This window comes from Orcinus orca, chromosome 9 (genome assembly GCF_937001465.1).
Source record: "Orcinus orca chromosome 9, mOrcOrc1.1, whole genome shotgun sequence".
NCBI lineage: Eukaryota > Metazoa > Chordata > Mammalia > Artiodactyla > Delphinidae > Orcinus > Orcinus orca.
Genome location: NC_064567.1, coordinates 54,117,967 through 54,144,059, shown reverse-complemented (window position 1 = coordinate 54,144,059; position 26,093 = coordinate 54,117,967). Strand labels below are relative to the sequence as shown.

General features: G+C 39.2%; 1 protein-coding gene across 3 annotated transcripts in view; it reads right to left on the bottom strand.

The window, feature by feature from the left end:
• CDK14 (cyclin dependent kinase 14) overlaps window positions 1-26,093 on the bottom strand; it is a 711,364-nt gene that overhangs the window by 603,746 nt on the left and 81,525 nt on the right. For all 3 annotated transcript variants that reach the window (XM_049714769.1, XM_049714770.1, XM_033420532.2), the window contains exon 2: window positions 4,575-4,683. The gene's annotated coding sequence lies outside the window, so the exon portion shown is untranslated. The remainder of the gene's footprint in view (window positions 1-4,574; window positions 4,684-26,093) is intronic.

Below are 26,093 nucleotides of genomic sequence, written 5' to 3'. Positions count from 1 at the left end.
TAAACCTGAGAGCACTTATAACACAAAGAAGGCATTCAATAATATTAGTTCTTTCCGCACCCCTTCCTTCTAGCTTCCTATTGATTTAGACAATCCTATGGTACACCTGATGGGACGTGATGAAAAAGAGTCTAATTCCAAATACCTGTTTCTAGAATAGTACATTACTTTTATTGTGTCTACTAATAAAAAGACTAAAACTGAAATGATTCTCTTTCTTGTTAAGAGACCAGGGTCTCATATTACAAATGACTCTATCCTTGTGGATATGACCTTTCTGTTTTACTAGCAAATCTCATTAATGACAAAATTATTTTCCTGAAGTTGTGGAAGATAAATATACTGCTGATCTATGACCATGTAATCAATCCTCTCACAAACAGGACCGCCTCACAAAGAAAAAATTCTTTCCAAGTGTTTCCTTTTCTCTCATGAGTGAAAGGACAAAGCATTTATTAATCTATGGGAATAAACACTGTTGATTAATGTGATTCACATATTTTGAATGGTACCAAGTATGCCCTCTCTTTGCAGCTTTGTGTACGAAACAAAGCCTGGTTTAAGATGAGCTAGGATGCCCGGGAGGGAGTTAGGGAACCAAGTTTCACTGAACAGGCAGGAAATATGTCTAAAGCCACTTCCTCCATTTTAATCTGTGGGATAATTTGGTTCTTTTCAGAAATAATCTGAATAGTTGCTGTCCCTGTTGAAGAGAGGGGTGTAATGACTCTGAATAGTAGTCCAAATGCATAGGAAGGCCCTATATCAGCCAGGATCCCAGCAAGAAACAGATGGCACACTCCAAAGGAGTGAAAGAAGTATCGCTGAACCCGGATAATGGCTATGTGGGCATCTATTATACTAGTTTCTCTATATATGTCTATGTTTGAAATTGTCTACAGTAAAATATATGAAAACGGAGGCGTGTAAAAGAGGGACTGATGGGGCTTCCCTGGTGGCACAGTGGTTGAGAGTCCGCCTGCCGATGCAGGGGACACGGGTTCGTGTCCCATTCCGGGAAGATCCCACATGCCGCCGAGCGGCTGGGCCCGTGAGCCATGGCCGCTGCGCCTGCGCGTCCGGAGTCTGTGCTCCACAACGGGAGAGGCCACAACAGTGAGAGGCCCGCGTACCACACACAAAAAAAGAGGGAATGATGAAAGTGATTTACAAAGGTGTGGGCAGAGGTTAAAGGAAAACAAGGGAAGGCGATATCTCCCTCTTTTCCTTCCATACCCCTTCCCTCTCACCCGCACCGGACTGCAAGAGTGGCAGGTGCTACCAGCCGCAGGCTTGAAGGAGCAAGGGAGAGGGACCAGCTCTGGGCACCCAAGGAGACCTGTAGCTATAGAAAAGGGCCACCATCAGGAATTGTGGCCTTGGGTGGAGGAACGCAGACACCGTTAACCAAGTACATAAATTTGTGAAGCCCAGTGCAAACTGAAAAATCAAGAAAAAAATGTAACTAAAGGTCCTGAAATATAAAACTTTAGCTTTTCTTCCACAGTCTTTCTTTCCCTCTCACTTGACTGGTCATGTTTTAAATTTTTTCCATTTAACACCATTTAAAGTAAAGAAAAGAATTAAAAGTTTAAATTATCAGCACAAACTTTACCACTTACATTACGCAATGTCAGTTTTAAATGCAATATAAGAGCATTTAACTTGTATGCAGCAGAATCACCAAAATTATCCAATTCACATTTCAAAGTTCATACATAACATATGCATTTGTTTTCTTGCTGGAACAGTGGAAACACCCCTCAGAACTAACTCAACTATTCCATTTAACTTCTTTACGCACACACATTGTACCAACCCTGTCTGCCTTTGGCTTACTAATGAGTAAAGAGGGACTGAAAGGAAAAGGAACTATGGATTGTCCTGTCCTCCCTTTCCTTCTATGGCATCATTTTTAGTGTAAGTGGTTGGCTAATATAGGGACATAACATGAGTAAGAAAGGATATGATAATTGAGTTCCTTGGTTAGTTGGGTTTCTTAGCATGCCACAGCCTTTTGTTTGTTTGTTTGTTCTGGTTCAAGTGGAAGGAGAGGCATTTCGGGCTTAATCAGTCGCAGAGGTTCACCTTGACCTTGCTCTGAGTCTCAGTGAACTCCCAAGTGTCATGGATGCACAGGAATGCTATGCCCGTGGAGCACTGGAAATGCTGTATGCAAATGGGGCAATCAGAAATGGCATAACGTGTATCACGTGTATCTCCTCTTTAGTAATCAGACTTTACTAACGAAACACACATTCAAAGATAAAATTAAGAATTTCAAAATGGTGTCAGCAAAGCATTAAATCAAATGCAGGACCCCTCTGAGTATGGGCCCTATTGACTGCAGAGGTCACACACCCATGAAAGCTGCCCTGCTGCCAACCCATGGTCAGGCAAGGAAGAAGCCAGGAGAATTAATGTTCTTTCCTTCAGTCCTCCCACCTCCTGCACCACTTACAATAGGTCTTCGTACATGTGAGATATAACAGAAAATATACATATATTGGTCTCTACCCCTAGTTCATGGTACAGAGCTCCTAAAACACTTGTAATTTCCTAAGTGATAAGAGCTTAGGAGCATCTTTTGTTCTAAAATTTGGTCCTTGACCCCAGTTCCTGACACCGATCTCCTAAATCCTTTGGAATTTCCTGGATGATAGCAATGTCCTTTGTTCTAAGAAGGTGACTCTTTTTTTTTTTTAAAACAACTCTGAATTTTTTTAAAATAAATTTATTTATTTATTTTTGGCTGCATTGGGTCTTCATTGCTGTGCGGGCCTTTCTCTAGTTGCGGTGAGCGGGGGCTACTCTTCGTTGCGGTGCATGGGCTTCTCATTGTGATGGCTTCTCTTGTTGTGGAGCACGGGCTCTAGGTGCACGGGCTTCAGTAGTTGTGGCATGCAGGCTCAGTAGTTGTGGCTCGTGGGCTCTAGAGTGCAGGCTCAGTAGTTGTGGTGCACAGGCTTAGTTGCTCTGCGGCATGTGGGATCTTCCCAGACCACGGCTCGAACCCGTGTCTCCAGCGTTGGCAGGAGGATTCTTAACCACTGCATCACCAGGGAAGGCCCTAATAAGTTGACTCTTGGTGGGCTCTTGGATGGGGCCTGGTCACCAGAAAGACCAAGCCATGATTAGAAGCTTGGAATTTTCAGCTCACCTCCCATTCTCTAGAGAGGGGAGAAGGGCTGGAAATGGAATTAATGGTCCATCATGCCTACATGATGGGGCCTCCATAAAAATCCCAAAATATGAGGTTCTAGAAAGCTTCTAAGTTGTTGAATACGTGGAGGTGCTGGGAGAGTGGAGCATTGGGAGAGGGCATGGAAGCTCCGTTCCCCTTCCCACATGCTTTGCCCTTCATATCTCTTCCATCTGGATGTTCATCTGTATCCTTTATCATACCCTTTAATAAACTGGTAAACATAAGTGTTTCCCTGAGTTCTGTGAGCTATTCGAGCAAATAATCGAATCTAAGGAGGTCACGGGAATCTCTGATTTGTAGCCAAGTTGAACACAAGTTGTGGGTAACCTGGGGACCTACTACTTGCGATTGGCATCTAAAGTGGTAGGGAGGGGGGCAGTCTTGTAGGACTGAGTCCTTATCCTGTGGCATCTGATGCCATCTCCAGGTAGATAGTGTCAGAATTGAGTTACACTGTAGGACACCTAGCTGGTGTCTCAGAAAACCCACATGTCTGGTGTCAGAAGCATTGTGAGTGTGGCAGTAGTGTGAGAACAAAACAGATATGCAGGAGAAGTGTAGGTTTTGCCTACACAGTACACAATTAGCGCTTGGTAAAAGTGAGAAATTATTATTATGCAATGGCTCGAAATATAGCACTTATACACATTTGGGCAATATTAAAGTTGTAACATTTCTGCAACAGATGAAGACTATGATCCATTAGTTTTTACTATGTATAATTTTACAAAAACTATGATTATGAATGGGTGGATCTTTCCACGTTTAATCTCTAGCCAAAGATAAGTATTGTGAAGTTTTCATTAACAAAACACAGTCACTTCTGAACTTTTCTCACCAAAAAGCAGAGGTACACCTTACCTTTTTATACCTTGCAGATAAATTGTCCTACTCCACCATCCCCAAACATTGAGGAAAGATTTTTTTCTCTTTAACCTTGGTCAATTTATACACTAACATAAGGAGATTAGATGGAATACCAGATCCCATTGAGCAAGTAGCTAGGTGGGGCTCTTTTCTCTTTAAAGGCAACTTTAGATTAGAATCAAGTGTGAATAAAATAAACAGTTTAGAAAATGTTAGAGAGGTTTGGTCGTCAGTCTTTCTTACTTCTAGAGGTCAAGTTGAAATAAAATAGTAAGAGTCAGACTTTCTGCATTCCTGTGCATATCCAAGCAAGCCCATCACACAACCTCACTAATTTCCATGTCCTCATCCACAGAAGAATCATGTGGAAAGTGCTGCCCAGCCGCACTCCTAAGGCTCTTGTGAGGATTTTAAAAGATTTTTTGTTCGTTAAAAAAATCCTGAGAAACAAAAGCACTCTACAAATGCAAAAAAAAAATTATTCAAATAACTTTCTTCTTACCCAATTTCTTTTTTGCACATCATTCAACAGCAGGTAGACTGGCTTATCTGTCAGGAGCAACAGCCCTGAATTAATCCCATTCACGTCTTTGAAGTGTGCTTACCAGTATCTGTAAGAAAAAAATCATACTTGATTAACCAAATAGTGTTCTTTAATGTTCATTATAAATAAATGGTGTCTGATCAATAACAGGTTCTCAATAAAAATTTGTTGAATGAATTCGGAAGTTCTATAACGTAAAACATTTGACATGATTTTACTCCCAAGGCTGTTAAAAGTCAAAACAATGGCTAAAACAATTTAGTTACTAGGGAGACCTAATTTTCATGTAGAGAGAGTTGAATAATAACAAGAACCAGAGCCTTGCAGTAAACACTCTTCTTCTGGCCGACTTGATCACTGTGGTGACTGTCCAGCATGAATGTGTAATAGCAACACATTTATTATTTGTTTAAAAAAACAGTGAATGGTAAAAGTAAAAATCTGAAATGGTATCAAACTCTTAATTGAAACATATTACAGCATAACGTTGGCAAAAAAAATGCACGTGGATTTCATAAACTCTGTGAATAAGCAGGACATTTGTAATGTGAACAGTGGAAGAAGAAGGGAGAAAAGGGTCAAAGGAGTCATTATAGATTCAAGATATTGGTAAATGCTGTCTATAATTCATAAAGAAGGCTGAGAAAGGAAACAGGGATTCTTTGTGTTTTTTTCTTTGGTTTTTTAACATCATATTAGCAGAGACTTTCTACCATCTGTCTTTCTTCAATATTTGTCTCAACATTTTGCTATTTGTTAGCATTTTTCTTTCTTTAAACAGTTTTATTGAGATACCATTCTCACATACCACATAATTCACCCATTTAGAGTGTACAGTCCAATGGTTTTTAGTATATTCACAAGATTGTACAACCACTACCACCATTTAATTCCAGAACATTTTCATCACCCCTAAAGAAGCCCCTACCTATTAGCAGTCACTCCCCATTTCCACCCCTTCCCCCAGGACAGCCATTAGTTTACTCTCTTACCTCTATAAATTTGCCTATTCTGGACATTTCACACAGATGGAATCATACAATGTGTGGTCTTTTGTGATTGGCTTCTTTCACTTAGATAATGTTTTCAAGGTTCATTCTGTTGCAGGATGTATCTGTGTTTCGTTTCTCTTTGTTGCTGAGTAATATTCCATTGTGTGGAAATACCACATTTTATTAATTCTTTCATCAAGTAATAGACATTTGGGTTGTTTTCATTTTAAAGCTGTTTTGAATAATACTGCTGTGAACCTTCGTGTGCAAGTTTTTGGGAGTATACATCTAAGAGTGGAATGGCTGGGTCATATAGCAGCACTGTGCCAACTTTTTAAATCAACTTTTAAAAATTTGAGATACAATTCACATACCACAAAATCCACCATTTTAAAGTGTACACTTTACTGGGTTTTAGCATATACACAAGGCTATGCAACCATCATCAACATCTAATTCTAGAAAAATTTCACCACTGCAAATAATGTACACATTACCCTTGAATTAACATTGGATCAGTAAGCCTAGATGCCTCTGCTCTTTCTTTTGCCTTGGAAAAATGATTTAAAACACATTGTCATTTTTATTAAAATCAAAATTTCAAGTGGGTATTTAAAAATAAGCACACTGACTTTCTAAAATAATGGGTTTATTGAGATGTAATTCACATACCATAAAATTCATACGTTTAAAGTGTACAATTTAGTGGTTTATAGTACATTCACAAAGTTGTGCAATCATTACCACTGTCTAATTCCAGAACATTTTCATCGTGCCAAAAAGAAACCCTTTACCCACTACCAGTCATTCCCCATTCTCCCCTTCCTCTAGCCTCTGGCAACCACTAATTTACTCTCTGTCTCTGTAGATTTTCCTATTCTGGACTATGTTTAACTTTCTGAAGTGTAAAAAAGAATTTTTATACCATTGTCCATTAACCACTTCTTTGAAGCATAAATCATTTGGCTACACACACGTGCATTCACACATACACACGCACACACACCTATTGTTTTTGTCACTACTGACATTTTCACACCTCCATCCCACTTTGTTGTACTCACAGGTGAGCTCAGCACCTGTTAAAATACCAAAGTGGGGAAAATACAAGCAGCATATGGCAAATTATTGGTATCCTCAATAGAGAGATTTACTCATCTCTCCAGTGACCATATAATTACAAACTAAAACAAGATAATTTTTCTTTTTTAATATATTTATTTATTTTTGGCTGTGTTGGGTCTTCGTTGCTGTGCGCGGACTTTCTCTAGTTGTGGTGAGCGGGGGGCTACTCTTCGTTGCGGTGCGCAGGCTCCTCATTGTGGTGGCTTCTCTTGTTGCGGATCACGGGCTCTAGGCACACGGGCTTCAGTAGGTGTGGCATGTGGGCTCAGTAGTTGTGGTTCGTGGGCTCTAGAGTGCAGGCTCAGTAGCTGTGGTGCATGGGCTTAGTTGCTCCGCGGCATGTGGGATCTTCCGGGAGCAGGGCTCGAACCCATGTCTCCTGCATTGGCAGGCGGATTCTTAACCACTGCACCACCAGGGAAGTCCAAAACAAGATAATTTTTAAATCAAAAACACCTCTTCCAAAAGATAATCTAAACACTATAATACCCAGAATTGCTGAGGATGTAAACAAAGAGGCACTCTCATACACTGTCAATTGGAATTTAAAGTTTTATAACACTTCTCAAGCCCAATTTGGCCACATGTGTCAAAAACCTTTAACATATGTGTCTTTTTGACCCAGAAATTCCACTGTAAGGAATTTATTATTAGGAAATTATCTTAGGAACCCTTAAAGATGTGTGTGTGTGTGTGTGTGTGTGTGTGTGTGTGTGTGTGTGTGTGTAGGGTTGTTCATTATCTCATTGATATTTAAAATATCAGAAAACAGGAAAAAATTCTAAATATTTTTTAAGAGAAAGAGGTTAGTTACTTAGCTTACCAAAGAGCCATATGATCAATTACCAAGCTGCTGATAAAAATTATATTGAGGACCAGTGATGAACAGTGGATTTTAAATAAAAACCACATCATCATTTACATTAGCACCCCACAAAATGAAATACTTAGGTATAAATCTAACAAAATATGTACAAGAGCTATTTGAGAATAACTCCCAAACTCTAATGAATGAAATCAAATAAATGGAGAGATAGTCTGTGTTCCTGAATAGGAAGAGTCAGTATCATCAAGATGTCAGTTCTTCCCAACTTGATTTATAGATTCATTGCAATCCCAATCAAAATCCCAACAAGTTCATGTGTGGATATTGGCAAACAGATTCTAAAGTTTATATGCAGAGGGAAAAGATACAGAATAGCCAACACAGTATTGAACAAAGTTGGAGGACTAATACTATAGATTTCAAAACTTACTACAGTAAAGCTACAGTAATTAAGACTGTGTGAAATTGGCAAAAGAATAGACAAATAGATCAGCGGAACAGAATAGACAGTCCAGAAATAGACTCACATAAATATAGTCAACTGATCTTTGACAAATAAGCAAAGGCAATACAATAGAGCAAAGACAGTCACTTCGACAAATGGTGCTGGAACAACTAGACATCCACACACAAAAAATGAATCAAGACATAGACTTTAGGCCCTTCACAAAAATTAATTCAAAATGGATCATAGACCTAAACATAAAATGCAAAATTATAAACTCCTATAAGATAACATAGGAGAAAACCTAGGTGGCTTTTTTGATACACAAAAGGCACAATCTATTAAAGAAATAATTAATACTGGATTTTATTAAAATTAAAAACATTTGCTCTGTGAAAAATGATGTCAAGATAATGAGAAACAAGCCACAGACAAGAGAAAATATTTATGAAAGACACATCTGATAAAGAACTGTTATACAAAATATACAAAGAATTCTTAAAATACAACAATAAGAAAACAAACAACCCAGTTAAAAAATGGGCCGAAGAATTTAACAGACACCTTGCCAGAGAAGATATACAGATGGCAAATAAGCTATGAAAAGATGCTTCACATCATGTCATTAGGGAAATGCAAATTAAAACAACAACGAGATAGCACTACGCATCTATTTAGAATGGCCAGAATGTGGAACACATACAACACCAAATGCTGGCAAGAATGTGAAGCAACAGAAACACTCATTCATGCTGGTGGGAATGCAAAATGGTACAGCCACTTTGGAAGACAGTTTGGTGGTTTCTTACAGAAGTAAACCTACTCCTACTATATCATCCATCAATCATGCTCCTTGGTGTTTATCCAAAGGAGTTGAAAGTAAATGTCCATACAAAAACCTGCACATGGATGTTTATAGCAGCTTTACTTATAATTGCCCAAACTTGGAAGCTACCAAGATGTCCTTCAGCATGTGAATGGATAAATAAACTGTGGTACATCCAGACAATCGAATAGTATTCTGCAATAAAAAGAAATGAGCTATCAAGCCACGAAAAGACATAGAGGAACCTTAAATGTATATTACTAAGTTAAAGAAATTAACCATATAAGTTAACTATTTATATTTGTTCTCTATGTAATATTGTATTTTAATTTTTAAAATATTATGCAACTTAGCAATAAATACTTTTATAGTTAAAAAATGCCACAAAAGTGGCAATGAATTTTTTTTAAACTCTGAAATATTACAAGATAAATAACATAAATCTCGTGAAAGAGGAAAGGCTTCATCTTTCACTTTGTCAAAAAGTAGTTGCTAAAAAGCAACCAGAGGTTTCAGGAGGGAAAAAAAGGAAAATAAGTCCTTATGTACCCTTTTGCCATGGCATTGGCCTACAGGAAGAACTGAGGAAGACTGTCAGTCTTTTTAAAACGACGCAGCCCCCGCGGTAAAGACTATTCAAGCGATTTTATGTGTTCTCGGAGGAAGTCTTTGAACTAGGGATTCTTCCCTGAGAAAGTTCCTTTTTCAATCACCAAATAGAAAGGAACCCTTTCTGAAGATTGTCTTGGAGGATTAGATGTCTGTGGGGAGGGAGGGATGGATGGATGGATGGATGGATGAATTGATAGGTGGATGGATGGGCAGATGGACAAGTGGACAGATGGACAGATGGATGGATGGAGGGATGGACAGATGGACAGACACAGGGATAGATGGATGATGAATGGATGGGTGGATAGGTGGGTGGATGGGTGAATAGAAAGCATAGCTGTTGACTACATGAAAACATGGAATAGTCTCTAGAAATGTTACTCCCTTAATAATTTACAGTTAATTACATAATTAAATCAACAAATAATTATTGAAAGCCAACTGCTGGACACTGCATTTGGCAAGGTCCCTGAAGTACATGTCCTTGACCTCATGAAGCATTCAAACTAGAGGCAGAGACAAAGAGCATGCAAATTAATACATCAATTATTAAAAATTATGAAAAGTACTTTCAAGAGAATTATCATTATCATCCTAATTTTTAATTCCATTAAATTAGAAACAAGTTAGAGGTGCCAATTCCTTCTTACAGGAGGAACATTGGCCACCACAGAGAGAGGGGGACCTAAGATCACATTTTAAAAATGTGAATATTGGCCAAGTTGCTTGACCTCTGGGCCAACTTTGCTGCTGCCAAAAAAAAAAAAAAAAAAAAAAAAAAGTGAGAAAGATAAATTTAATTCACATTTGTATTTGAAGATCAACTAAAAAAGTGCACTGCATATAAAATATATTGCATATATATCAACTCAGAAATATTTATTATAACTGAAATTTTAAAATATTTTTATTAAATATATCTCTTTTCACTTTGTATATCTATAATATCTAACTCTTGGAATTATTTTTAAAATACTGCTACCATACTTAAAAGTATTCAATCACTATTGTATTAAGCTGCCCTCTGGTGGCTTTTAATTTAGTATATATCTTTAACTACATTAGTATCTGATGTGAAGTATATTTAAGGTACTGTAGTTTGTTTAGTACCATATTAATTCCTACTTTCTAAATGTACTTATTTGGCAGAGGCTTTGAAATTTTCATTTAATAAAAATAGACACTGGCTAATGTCTAGAACAGGGAAAAACAGTTAGAAAATTCATGAAGCAGAGTTTCTACATCCAGTGCAATGAATCATCACTTATTAGCATTGTTTCTCTTATTATCATTATAGTACAGGAGTGACTGATATGAGCCTCAATCATAAAGCACAGAATATAACAATCAAAAATGCCTGAAAACTAAAATACGTTTATTAAGTAATGGTCCCTCATACATACTAAAGGCTCTCGTATCACACAATACAGTTAGCCTTGGCAATGAAAGTATAGAATATTCTCATTAATGAATTGGCTAAATGTTTGTCACTGCCCCAAATAATTTTATAGAGCTGTCTTTTAACTTCCTGCCAAAGATAAACGTGATGTACCTGTTGAAAAGATACTTTTGGTCAAACCAGTCTCGTCTTTTGATAATAAAATGGAAACTGTCAATCACTTTTGTTTTATTTTGTTGAACTTTCTCTAGTATAATGATTGTAATGTACAAAATGACCTTGATTACAAGAACAATATATTTAACCATAAGTGTTTGAAAGTTAGAGTATCATTCAAATTTTCCTATTATTATTCCTTTTAGATAAGGCAAGATCTATTTGGACACAAATTATTTATCTTACATGTATACTCTTTAGATCAGGGAAAGGAGATCCACATTACATGAGATTAAACATTTTTTAAGTTCAGATGTTTATTTAGGTATTTGAGTACCTTCTGTGTGCCTAACCCTGCACTCTAGAAAAAATGTCCATTCCAGAATAGAAGCTCCAAATACATTTTAAGCTGTTGCAAGATCATGGGAATTAGCACTTGAGAGGAAAAGTGCTCCAATGGTTCAGGAAAGAATTGAGAGCTGTATTAGCTGCAGGGGGGAATAAAAGCCTCTAGAGGAAATGGCACTTGAACTGGGCTGTGATAGATTGATGGGATTTTGGTGGCAAAGAATCAAATGTTGAACACATTTCAGATCAGAAAATAAAGATGAACAAAAAGATGTAAGGGGATCACATGTTGGTGAAAAACGTTGAGGGAACTGAGCTGAACATCAGTCATCTTTTAAAACAAATCTACACAGTGTTGTAGTTGAATACAGAAATAAATCTGCAGCTATGTTTAGCAAAATTCAGAAGATTCAAAGCAACAATAGTTTTACCTAATTAGGTAACACATATGAACTGCTATTCGTCAGCACCATTGAGCAATTGACCATTATTAGTAGAATTAGTAGGATCTATGGATCAATGGTTATAACAGAGACTAAGTGCAATTATTATGTTATTTTAAGCTGCTGAAGTTTTTCAGAACTGAGATACCATTTAAACAGAGAAATGCACAGATCTTATGTGTACAATTTGGTCAGTTTTCACAAAACTGACACACAGGTTTCAGTTCTGACACCTGTGCTCATCCACACTCCCATCAAGATAAAGAATGTTCTATCACGGCAGAAAGTTCTCTCAGCTCATTCCCAGTTATCCCCATCACCACCACCCGCAAGCAACTGCTGTTCTGATTTCTGTAACCATAGATTAGTTTTGCCTGTTCTTGAACTTCATGTAAGTGAAATCATAAAGTATGTACTCTTCTCAGTCTGGGTTCTTTTACTCAGCACAATGTTTGTGAGACTCATCCTTGTGGTTGTATCAGTAGTTAGTCCCTTTTTATTGCTGAGTTGCATTCCACTGTATGAATATATCACAGTTTATCTACTGTCCTCTTTATGGATACCTGAGCTGGTTCCAAGTTAAGGCTACCAGGAATAAAGCTGCTATGAACACTTACGTATAGGTCTTTGTGTAGTCATCTTTTCATTTCACTAGGGTACATATTTAGGAGTGGGATTGCTGAATTGTATGGTAAGTATATGTTTAACTTTATAAGAAACTGCCTAACAATTTCCCAGAGTGGTTATATCATTTTATACTTCCACTAGCAAAACATGAGGGTCTATAGAGTTTTTATTCTCTTTAGTTTCAGTCATTCTAGAGGGTGTACAGTATCTCATTATGGTTTAAAATTGTATTTTTATAAGAACTTAATGATGTTGAGCATTTTTCAAGTGGCTATTGGCCATTTCTTGTCTTTTTTGTGAAATGACTGTTCAAACATTTTTAACTGTTTTTTTTCTTTAATATTTTTATTTTATTTTTTGCTGCGTAGGGTCTTAGTTGTGGCATGCGGGATCTTCTGTTGCGGCGCACAGGCTCCTTGCTATGCTGGGCGGGCTTCTCTCTAGTTGCGGCATGCAGGCTCCAGAGCATGTGGGCTCTGTAGTTGAGGCACACAGGCTCTCTAGTTGTGGCCCACGTGCTCATTAGTTACAGTGTGCGGGCTTAGTTGCCCCACGGCATGTGGGATCTTAGTTCCCTGACCAGGGATCAAACCCGCAACCCCTGCATTGGAAGGAGCATTCTTAACCACTGGACCACCAGGGGAGTCCTTTGACTATTTTTAAGATTGGATTTTTTAATATTCTTATCAAGTTGCAGGTATTCTTCATATATTTAGGGTGCAGGTGTTTGGTCAGACACGTGTTGTAAACGTTTTCTCCCAGCCTGTAGCTTATCTATTTGGTCTCTTAACATTGTCTTTTTGAAAATGTTTATTTGTTTATTTATTTATTTATTTATTTATTTGCCATGCTGCATGGCTTGTGGGATCTTATTTCCCTCACCAGGGATCGAACCTGGGCCCACAGTAGTGAAAGCGCTGAGTTTTAACCACTGGACCACTGGGGAATTCCCTGCAAGTGTTTAATTTTGATGAAGTCCAATTTACCAATTTTTTTTTCCTTTTGTGGTCAGTGTTTCCTGTTTTCCTCAGGAAATCTTTGCCTACCCCAAGGTTGCAAAGATATTGTCCTATGACTTCTTCTAGAAGCTTTATCGTTTTAGATTTTATGTTTAGGTCTATAATCCATCTTGAATTAAGTTTTGTGTATGCTGTGAGGTATGAGTTGAGTCCATTTTTCCCAACATGAATATCTAGTTGTTTCAGCACTGATGAAATGACTTTATTAAGTTTAATTTCTCTGAAATTATGTCAAGACACAGGAAACTTTTAAAAGATTACTGAAAAAAGGGAAATTAGGAGTAAAAAGGGCACTTGACTCATACTTGAGTCATTCTTTGAACTCATATAGAAAACATGCACAAATGACTGTTAATATTTTTAAAAATACAGCCACCACACATATGAATTTCTGACAGCTCTATTCCCTGAATGAACTAACAAAACTATTTTATATGGAAAGGGTGCTCAATCTGTAGGAGAATCCTGACTTGTTTGAAAACTTGCAGCATCTTTCTATTTCACTAAGTGCCTCTGAAGCCAGTTAAATATTTTGGAGGTGGGGAGGAACCTTGAGTGGACCTTTTGACCGTGCAAAAATAAAACCCAAATCTCTCTAAATAGAAGTGTTAAGGGCTCCTAGGAGCTAGACTGCACACGATAACACACAATGGGCTGGGGCAGGCTTTAGACCAGGACAAGAGAAGAAGACTAGATTTTTCTCTCTCTTTGGTCCTCAGATGAGATGGGGGTTTGTGTTCTGGGTAGGTGGTAATTTGGAGGAGGCATAAACATGGGGTAGAAGGAAGGGGTCGAGGGTAGGGTAGGTGAGCAGCATTTTATCAACAAGTCAAGGAATAAAATCAAAGGTCAGAATCCCCCCTTGGGAAAGGTTTAGCTGTGAACCCCTGAATTACTCATTTCCAGTGGCTGGATTCCTGCATGTTTTTCCATTCCATAGACTCCCAAGTTCTTGGTAAAGTTATAGCTAGATCTTGCTTAGGGAAGTTAAGAGAGGGGCTGTGCTTCAGCTTGGAGTGAAATTGAAAGGGTAGGGGGCAGCAACCTCAAAAAAGTGACCTGTGAGAAGCTGAAAGAATAAACAGAAAAGCTTTGCAAGCAGAATATAAACCACAGAGAGAATACCAAGTGTTTGTTTTAGATGTAACATATTCCAACTTATATGAGGCACCATGTATTTATTGTGAGGATTTCTATGTTTTCAAGTAGAAAATTTAGATTTAGAGAAGGATTAATTAATGAAGCAAAGAGTAGGGTCACACACGATTTGACTCTTTTTTAAAAAAGCAGTTTGAAAGATGAAAGCTAAATGAAGGTATGAGTGTAATTCTACAGCACAAAAGTTATATTCATGGGGTCACCTTGGAATTGTCTGACTTACACAAAATCATCTAAATGAGTGCTTCTCAAATTTTAATGTTCATTCTGAAACGAATATACGTCAATTATACCTCAATAAATTAAAAAAAGAACTTTAATGTTCATACAAATAATCTGTGGATTCTGATTCAGAAGAACAAGGATGGGACCTAGGAGTCTATATCTTTAACAAGTCTAAAGCAGCGCTTCTTCAAGTTCTGTGCCTAGACCAGCAGCATCAGTACCACTTGGGAACGGGTCAGAATCAAAATTCTCAGACCACACTTTAGAACTGCTGTCCTGACAACTTTTGAGGTGGGGCCCAGCAATCTGACTGAACAAGCCCTCCAGGTGATTCTGATGCACACTCAAGTTTGAAAGCCAATGCTCTAGAGCTGCACTGTCAGTCATATGTATAAATTCAAAATGTATAAAATTAAATAAAAGTAAAAATTCACTTCTTCAGCATCATTAGCCACATTTCAAATACTCAATAGCCACATGGGGTAATGGCTACCCTATTGGGCAAAGAAGACATAGAACATTTCCATCATTGTAAGAAGTTCTATGAGACACTGCTGCTCTAGAGTACTATGTATTTGCAATGCTGGCTTCACATGAGAATCACATAGTGGGATTTTTTTAAAGTACCATTTCTTGGGCCCACACCAGACCAACTGAGTCAGAATCTCTGGGAGTGAGATCTTAATCCTCAAAAATTCCTTCTGCACTTGCCCTAAGCTATGAAGATCACCAGCAGCAGAAGTGGGAATAGGAGGTTGGGTAGATAATCCCATCTACTGCAGTATCAAGGAATGAGAGATGGGTTTTTCTAAAATCCCACACTGGGACTTTGAATGTTTTACCTCCATAAACTTCCTTCCTATGAACAAAACAGAGACAGTATCTTCCTTCAGAGAGTTTATAATTCAGCTGGGAAGTCAGTCCTCAAGTAAACTATAAATAATACAGAGAAACAAGAGTTATGAAATGAGGTACACTATGTGCTTTAGGAACCCACAGCAGAGGAATCTAGGGGTCAGGAAGGATCTTCCCAGACAAGGGACATTTAAGTTGAGTCCATAAGGATGAATAGGAATCTTTCAGAAGAATAGGAGGGGTGGAAAGTTTCCCAGGCAAAAACAACAATATGTCCAAAACCTCGAAAGCAAGAGAGACTCTATGGTGAGTTCAAGGAACTGAATGAAGTTCAGAATGACTGGAGTGTGTGGTAACACAGGAGATGGGCTGCAGAGATTGTTGGGGACCAGACATCACAGGGCTTTATAAATAAGGTGATCTTTTATCCCATTTTCTCAGACAGTCTCAGCTTACACACCTGTTCCTTCATAATTATTAACAGCACTCCCTTTCACTCTCCAAAGTGCCCCGTTTGGACGATAAATTAAATGGTCATATTTCCTACAGGTAAAACTTCAACTTTATCCTAATGGGAACATATTGACGAATTTTAGGCAGAGAATTGACATTGTTAAAGTGTTTTGAAACAATTCCTTTGGTTGCAGAGAGAACAATGAATTGAAGACCAGTTAGAAGGCTGTTACAATTATACAGGCAAGAGACGATAGTGTCCTGGAGTTGTGGCATTGTGCATAGAGAAAAGTGGACAGAACTGTGAACTACTAAGAAAAGAGGAAGATAACAACTGAGTGTATGGACAGATGGGAGTCAAGTTGACCACTTTTCTACCTTGGGCAGGGAGTAATATAATTTGCTATGACAGAAGAGGAAGAAGGAAGGAAAACATTTTTGAGAGAAATGAGGTGTGCTGAATGATTCAAAAATGTCAAGTAAAATGAGGTCTGAAAATTCACTGGCCACATTGATGAGAGAAGTTTTTCTGGATTTTATGGGGCTAATGACTACATTGCAATGGGATGAATAGGAGGTGAATGGAATGGAAGGGAAATGAAGGGAAGAAATTGAGTGGAGGTAACTCAAGAAGCTTGGCTTTAAAGAGCAGGGGAGGGCCTTCCCTGGTGGTGCAGTGTTTAAGAATCCGCCTGCCAACACAGTGGACATGGGTTCGAGCCCTGGTCCGCGGAGCAACTAATCCCGTGCGCCACAACTACTGAGCCTGTGTTCTAGAGCTCGCGAGCCACAACTCCTGAAGACCGCATGCCTAGAGCCCGTGCTCCACAACAAGAGAAGCCACCGCAATGAGAAGCCCGCGCACTGCAACAAAGAGAAGCCCCCGCTCACCGCTAGAGGAAGCCTGCGCACAGCAACGAAGACCCAGCACAGCCAAAATATAAATAAATTTATTTTAAAAAAATAATTTTTAAAAAATTAAGAGGAGGGGAGAAATTTAGCTGTGGGAAATTGAAATTGGAGGTTTCCTTTCTTTTAAATAGTTTTTCCATGTGTAATTGCTAATTAGAAGGATCAGATAGAGAAGATTTGAAGATGTGGAAAAGAGAAGCAAGAGAGACGGATCCAGAGCATAAATGAAGGTTTATTAGTTATCTATTGCTACATAAGAACTTATCCCCAAATTTAGCAGCATAAAACAGTAAATATTTATTATCTCACAGTTCCTGTGTGTCAGAAACCAGGGCACAGCTTAACTGGCACTTCTGGCTCAAAATCTCTCATGAAGTTGCTGTCAGGCTATTTGCTGGGTCTGTGGTCTCATCTGATGACAACAATGGGGGAAGAGGAGGGAAGAGGATCTGCTTCTATATTTCCTCATGTATTATTGTCACCATTCAGCTTCTCACAGGCTGTTGGGCTAAGAGCCTCAGTTCCTTGTTGGCTGTCAGCCAGTGGCCTCCCTTAGTCCATGAACCTCTCCATAGGGCACCTCACAACATAGCAGCTGGCTTCCTTCAGGGTCAGTAAGTGAGAGAGGAAGAGGGAGCTAGAAAGTACCCAAGACAGAAGTCATAATATGTTTGTTAACCTAACCTCAGAAGTTACATTCTATTACTTTCACTGTATTCTATTTTGGCGGAGAAGTCACCTATGTCCAACCTTCATTCAGGGGGAGGGAATTTCACAGGGTATGAATATCGTTAAGTGAGAGTCATTGGGAGCCATTTTATAGACTGCTTGCCACAGAGTAATAAAGTATCAACAGAAGAGGGAGACCTCTTCTCCGGTAATAGAAAGGGGAAAGAGTTGGATGTAGATTAGGGCAGTTTTGGATAATTGTAGTGAGAATGGAGAGAGTACTTTTCAAATGGCTTCTATTTTCTATGCTAAGTAAGACACACCATTTTTTTAAATTTTTATTTATTTAGTTAGTTTTGGCAGCGTTTGGTCTTCTTTGCTGCGTGCGTGAGGGCTTTCTCTAGTTGTGGTGAGCGGAGGCTACTCTTCGTTGCGGTGCATGGGCTTCTCATTGCGTTGGTTTTTCTTGTTGCGGAGCATGGGCTGTAGGCACGCGGGCTTCCGTAGTTGTGGCTCGCGGGCCTTAGAGCTCAGTCTCAGTAGTTGTGGCGCACGGGCTTCATTGCTCTGCAGCATGTGGAAACTTCCCAGACCAGGGCTTGAACCCGTGTTCCCTGCACTGGCAGGCAGATTCTTAACCACTGTGCCACCAGGGAAGCCCCACACCATCTTTTTTTGAGAATTAAGAGGAATAGTAGAAAAGTAGTAGAAAAGCTTTGAAACAACCACTGTTGGGTATAAGAGAAAGAAGTGAGCTGAGAAACAGAGGATTGACTGGGAATATTATGGGCCCAGCTGAAGTGGGGATCCACAAAATTATAGTAAAATCAATCTGCCCAGAAGGGTGATTTTTCTCCAGCAGCACTTAATAATAGGCAAGAGGAAGTTCTCCATGGCTACTTTCTGATGATTGCCCACTTTCCCTTAGGGTGACATGGAAAGCATGAAAAATTGCTGAGGCTGACACCAAAATTTATATAACCATAAAACTGAGCAAAATAGCTTCCAGTGTCAGAGTCTAAAAAAGTAAACTGTCACACAGAGTTTCATTTGCCACAAAATTCATGGAGAGTCAGGTTAGCACAAAATAGGCCAGGTTGCTAAGTTATTGGGTTAGCCAAAAAGTTCGTCGGGTTTTTCCATAACATCTTATGGAAAACCCCAATCTAACTTTTTGGCCAACCGAATATATGCCATAAAGTTGATTATCTGCCTTCACTGGAATTCATGCTTGCTAAAGATAGTTAAACCCATCGACCACAGGAGAGTGTTATAAGTCTTTCATTGCTTATTTTGGAAAAGATTTTTTTTTTAATGAAAAATTCCCAAAATGAATTCTTGAGAAACAGGTTCACCGGTTTACTCTGCCTTCTGAACAAAACCTAATTAAAGCTCTACTCTGATGCTTCTATTTCTTATATATAAAACTTGACCTATTCTAAGAAGAATGAGAACCTTTCCCTAGACTGGAGGCCTGCCTAGTGTCTGGGAGGGGCTATCAACCTGTCACGGTTGGCCCTCTGCCAAGTGAGCTAATCACGTGTCAGCTGCCTTGCCGACACTTGGCCACTGCAGTGGAGGGAAGGCCCTGACAAAAACAGGCATATACAGCACCATCTCCCACCCTTGTGTGCATGTGTTGTTGGACCATGAAAGTGAAGATATTCAGGTTCCCTAGCCTGACTCCACTCAGCCTTGCCTCACCTCTTTCTTTATATTCTAGTACCTAGGGAACAAAGGACATCCAAAGAATAGAACATAAAAAGGCAACATGGGACTTCCCTGGTGGCGCAGTGGCTAAGAATCTGCCTGCCAATGCAGGGGACACAGGTTCGATCCCTGGTCCGGGAAGATCCCACATGCCGCGGAGCAACTAAGCCCGTGCACCACAACTACTGAGCCTGCGCTCTAGAGCCCGTGAGCCACAACTACTGAGCCCATGTGCCACAACTAGTGAAGCCCGTGCGCCTAGAGCCTGTGCTCCGCAACAGGAGAAGCCACCGCGATGAAAAGCCCATGTGCCTCATCAAAGAGTAGCCCCTGCTCGTGCAACTAGAGAAAGCCCACACGCAGCAATGAAGACCCAACACAGCCAAAAATAAATAAGTAAAATAAATAAATTTATATTAAAAAAAGCAACGTAAGGCAGGAGATAAACTTTTGCTACTCCAGAGACAGTTCAAAGCCAGAACACAAACATGTTGAGATGATAGGCGTTGGATTTCTCCATAGTTGAGATTTTCTCAGACAGGAGAGTCTGAACAGCAGAGAAACAAGGAAGTTTAGGGTTAGCCAATAAGCATGGTTAACACATTGACCATGATAGGGTAGGACCTGGAGACCGGAGGGCCTGAGAGATGTGAAGAGGGCAGTATTGTCGATGAGTGGGTGGTGTTGATAAAGCAGACCAGAGGTGCCAAGGGTGACTGAACCACTGAGCTAGAAGGAGAAGCAGTTGTAGCCCTAAACTGGGCTTTGAATTCACTCCCTCTGGGAGGTTTACAGCGTTATCATGGTATAATAGCTTTTGCCCACTAACTGCTATGCATGACATGATTTATACAGGAGAATGCTTTCCAGATTCCAGTGTTTTTACAGAGATTTAGTCACCTCTCTTCTGTAGAGTGGAGACTCCTACCTAGATCTTGTGGGAGGAACAGAGCAGCTGAAACACGCCTGGGTAATCACTAGATATGACAACTGAGAGAGATTAAGTTATGTAACAGGTAAAAGTCCTTCCTGGTACAAGATTGCCCTTCAAGCAACATATTCCTTCTAAATATCTTTTCCTTACTATTGAAGGGGAAATGCTCGCTGTAGAAAACTTAGGAAACTGATCCATCCACTTACCCATTCATTCAGTGAAAACACAGAGAGCCTTGGTGGCTTTGTTGGAGTCACAGGGATACAACAACAAATACGGCACATAAGGTCCCTGCTTTCATGGGCCCTGCTTCCTAGTGAGGGAGACTGCTAATTAAAAAGCATATTTTAGTTAAGGAAAAAATGATCAGGGCAATGAGATGAAGAATGACTGCTGGGTGGGGTGGGGAGTGGAGACACAGCAGATGGGGTGCTCAGAAAAGGCCTCCTACAGGAGATGACAGTTGAACTGAGATCTGAATAACGAGAAGGGATCAGTCAGAACTGGGAGAAGGGCATGTTAAGTGAAAGTAATACTTGCCAAGCCCTTAAAATGGGAGAGATGTTAGCCAAGGCTAGGAACTGACCACAGCCCACTGGGGCTGGAGTTGAATGAGCCAAGCAAAGAGCTGTCGGAGATTCAGTTAGAGTAGTCGGCAAAAGCAGGACTGTGAAAGACCCTGCGGATGGTGGGAAGGATTAGCATTTTGTTCCAGGTGCAATGGAAAGTCAAGTTGGGATTTTAGTCAAGGAAGACACATGATTTTTCTACATTTTTAAAAGATGACTTTGGAGAAAGGAGGGGGGATAAATTAGGAGTTTGGGAGTAAAATATATATACTACCATATATAAAATAACCAACAAGGACCTATTTTTATATATGTAAATAAACTGAATAACTGTGCTGTACACCTGAAACTAACACAACATTTTAAATCAGCTATGCTTCAACAAAAATTTTTTTTAAAAAAGATGACTTTGGCTGCTTTGTGAACAATGAATAGGGAAGGTATAAGAAAGTATTAAAAAGAAAACAAAATCTATGAATATGTTTCCAGAATCATAATTCCAATGCACGTACAGTTTTTCTGTGTTTGTTTTTATGGGGCTTTGTTTGTTTTTTTGTTTTTGCTCCAGAAAGCTTTATTGTTTCCATTTGGTCCCTGGCTTGGGAAAGGGGCAGGTACAGTTTTGTGTCTACTTTTATCATTCTATATCATAAGGATATGACCATGTCATTAAAAGTGATATGAAATAATTTTTCAAGTGAATGCATGAAACTCTTGTCTGTGTCTTACCTTAATTTGTTTCACCAGTCCCCTATTGCTGGGCAATTAACTTATTTCCAATTTTGCCTGTTTTAACTATGGCAGCTATAGTGATATTTTTATTTAATCTTCGGCTACATTTTCCACCTCATTAGGATCCATTCCTATATGTAGAATGGGACTATAGGATCAAAAGATACGAGTGCTGGATTGTTCTATTTTCAACTTGGTGAAGCTGGGAACTACAGTGCCCAGAATTCCTTTCCCTGCACGCTTAGAGGTCCAGCTGGCCAAGAGAGGAACTCATGTGAGAGGAACTCACCAGGAGTGAGGCAGCAGCTTTGCTTACTCTTTGGAGGTCTCTGTTGTCAGAAGCTGAGCTGCCTGGTGGGCTCCAGGTTGTCCTCACTCTTCTCTTGGCATCCAGTCCTTTTTCCTGACTGCTGGCCCTGCTGATGGACAGTGGCCCTGGATTGGCTGCCCAATGCCCAGCTGCAGATCCCCAGAGTCAATGGCCTCCCAGAGACCTCCCAACGGATCTGAATCCCCTTTTGCATGCCCACAACAGTGTCTCAGATCTGCTCTCCCTTGTTCACTCACCCCAGTTCTTGAGGGTTGGTGTGTCGCTCTGACTCAAACCCCTGTCAGGGCTTCACTTCCCCAGCTCTCCCCACAGCTGTATAAGGTCCATTCATATAATAAATCCCATACTCTGTAACACTCATAGTTCTGCTTGCCTCACTAGTACAATATATGAGTATTTTGTTGGTTCTTGTGACATATCGCCAGATTGCTTTCCTGAAAACTCATGACCAGTTATACACCCACCAGAAGTTTATGAAAATGCTCATCTCATCACCTTCTCAACAGTATTGATATTTTCAATCACTTTCAATTTTATGGGGAAAAGTTGGTATCTAGTTTTAGTTTACTTCTCTTTGATCACTAATGACATTGACCTTTTTGTGTGTGTGATACTTTGATACTTTCCCTTTTCTTTCCTACTAGGGACAGTTACCATGTTTGTAAAGATTTTTGAAAAATTTGAGAAAACTTAGTAGCAACTTTATTTATACTTCTCCCCTTTTGTCCATTTTGTTGGCACTTCCTGCCTAAGTTTGTTCAGATTATAGACTATAGGTTATTGTTGGTGGTGGTGGTGGCAGTGGGGTGTATGTGTGTTTTAGTCTTATATCATAGCTCAGTATGGTCAATTTATAGATCAGTACAGAAAAATGAATCAGGGCTTTCAGATTAAAAACAATAGACATCAAATCTGCTGGAATTAAGGAAAATGGAATTATATGGGAACTCATGGAATTTATGCAAATCTTTAGAGGCCTAGGCCTAAGTTTAGTGATCAGAGTGCTAGTGAAGGAATGAGTAAATTCTACCAATGTCAGTTTCATTTTCACTCTGTTCTAGATTTAAATTCCCAGGAGTGAGCTTGAAATTGACCTAGCTTACACTGGAGCACTGGCCCCTAGTTCCATCTGGTTGTTGAGTGAAAGGATCTGGGTGAAAGAACATCCAAAGGCCCCTTTCTCATCCATAGTGGGAGGGAAGGCACTTGAATTTACCATTTTACCAAAAGTATTTCCAAAGCAGCGGGAGTAATTTCCCAAGGAAAACTGAAGTGTTTTTAAGAAGCACCCCAGTGCTTCCTGAATGTTGGGTGGCCAAAGTCCAAATACACATAAGCAAAATCTAGCAGTGTCGGGTGAATTTTCACTGACATTGATTATGTAGTGAACGCATTCTGGAATCTCATATTTCTTTTTAACTACAAGTATTCTATGAACCATCATTTATAAACCTATCTTGGAAATATACAAGTGAATTTCCCTTTTAAATTTTTATAATATTATCTGAGCTTTATGGCTTTCAACAACCACTAGTAGATCAAGACTTTTGATTGGGACGTATTACCTGTATTTATCATCCCATATAGGAAAGGCTTATTGCTTAAAAAACTATACAGTCCTGGAGTAGCAATTTTTAATATGTGTGAAACCTTTTCCATGAGGATTATTTCTTTAGAAATATGTTTTACTAAAAAATAGAAGGGATTAACAGAAAGCCCTACCAACAACTTTCAGCATCTTTTATACATGCTTTTAAAAATATATACATACCTTCTTTTGTGGTTATACAGTTAAAATACCAATATATATTATCAAGCAATTGTGGAGCTGACTTCTGTCCCATTTGCTTTTATGGCAATTACTCTCCAGTAAAAACTCTCCTAGTTTTCTGAATTGCTGGTTGAAAGCAAGTACTTGTTTGGCTGGTAAGTGGGCATTGTAAATAGGAAACCACTTTGAAAAAAACTAAAACATGAATTTATAAGCAATTTAGGACTAAAAAATAAGGAACAAGAAAGTGCTCCCATAATATAAGGGATTCGAATCAGAATCTAAAAAGCTCTGGGAACCCAGGCAACTTCCTTCTCAACTGCCCTCTCTGGTCTTGGGTCTCTGGTTTCCACTTTTCAGGACTTCTCTGACTTTTTCCATTTCTTTCTTTATAACAGCCTTTTCTGCTTCTGTACATAGTAGCCCTTTCTCACTTACTACACTATATAAAGTCATTGCCTGTGATTATAGTCTCTGTCTCCATTAATTGTCCTCTAATATTCATTTGCCCTTTTATCTACAGTAAATCATGTTTTAGCTAGGCCCATGACTACTTAGATACACACTACATTTTTCAACCTTCCTTGCAGCCACCTGTGGATTTATGACTCTCTTTTGACCAGAAATAATAAGTAAAAATTCTAGGTCAAACTCTTAAAAGGAATGTGCATTTCCCTTTCCACCTTCCCGTTGGTTGTGAGGTAGAGATGTTGAGAGCTAGAGAAGCTGACCTGTGCCTGGAGAGGAAGCTGGGTCAAGATGCACAGCCATCCTGTAGGCCTGGCTGTCTACCTCAGGGCTCCAACATGGGAGAGAAATTTCCACTTCTTCTACTCTGGGGTCTCTCTGTCACAGAGGCTTACATAGCATTCTAGATAGAATACACCCTTCAAGATTTGAACCTTTGCAAGGGTGGGTGGCAGGACTTTTCTTTTTCATAGTTGTCCCCAATCTTTAGAACAGATCATATTTGGCACTCAAAAAATGTTGGTTAAATGTTGTTAGGAGCTGAATTGTGTCCTCCCAAAATTAGTATGTTGAAGTCCTAACCCTCAAGTACTGCAGAATGTGACTGTGTTTGGAGACAAGGTGTTTAAAGAGATAATTAAGGTTAAATGATGTCATTAGGGTGAGCCCTGATCCAAAATGACTGATGGTCCTTAGAAGAGGACATTTGGACACAGGCACAGGGGAAAGACCATATAAAGATACAAGAAGAAAACAGCCATCTACACCAGCTACAAGTCAAGGAGAGAAGCCTCAGAAGAAACCAACCCCACTGACACCTTGATTTCAGATTTCTAGCCTCCAGAATTGTGAGAAAATAAATTTCTGTTGTTTAAGCCATCCCGTCTGTGGTTCTTTGTTATGGTAGCCCCAGACAACTAATACAAATGTTTAAATGCTAGGGAAGTTTTTATAAAAGTTTTGTTTTGTGTTTTAATAAAAGAAGACCTGGGGGATTAATCAAGGTTAGAAAAAATAGGTAGATAGAAAATGTTTTTCTTCTTTTACTCAAGGATAACTTCAATGTGTGCTAGAATCACCTAAAGTAAAAAGAGACCATTAAAGCTAAAAGGCAAAGTTCAATATTTTCAAGTTTGCTGATGATTTGAGTCACTATGGACTTAGCAATTGACTAGAAATCTAATTACTGCTAAGAAATTCAGAGGAAAGATCATTCTGTATTTTAAAATCCCCAAGAACATTGCAAATTGCACCACTCACATTATCCACAGTAAAAACGACTGCTTTAAATAGAAATTTCTTATGTAGCTGAAGAGCAAATTCTTATTCAAGCAACAGTAATAGCAGAATTTCAAGATGTGCTCAGACCAAAAAAAGTTACTCCTAAGATTTTCTTTAGAGCTTAATGAGCTAAAAATCTATGACTGCACTCAAGGTAGAAGACAAACTTTTATAAAGTATGTGTTTGTTAAGAACTTTCATTTAAAGTAGTAAAAACCTAAAGAGTAAACAAAAAACATATTTTACTCGAAAGTTACGGAGAGTCTCTCAGAACCAGTAGGCAGAAACCGAAGGTGGCCTCAGGTGAGAGTGGAACCAGGAACTGGATAGTAGTCAAGATCTTCGGCCATCACTCTTACTTTGTGTGTGTGTCTCTTTCTCTGGGCCCTCTTGGTCTCTCACTTCTGTTCCTTTATTCACTTTACTCCCACTCCTTTCCTCTTCCTTCTCTCTTGCTCTCTGTGGCCAAAGGTGAAAGTGGTAGTGGTGAGGCATGTTATATAAATAGAGCAGACATACCTTCCATCTAGAGGAGCAGGGGAAGTTGTTTCTTGGAGAACTGGGGATGAGTTGTTTTCAGGCTAATATATG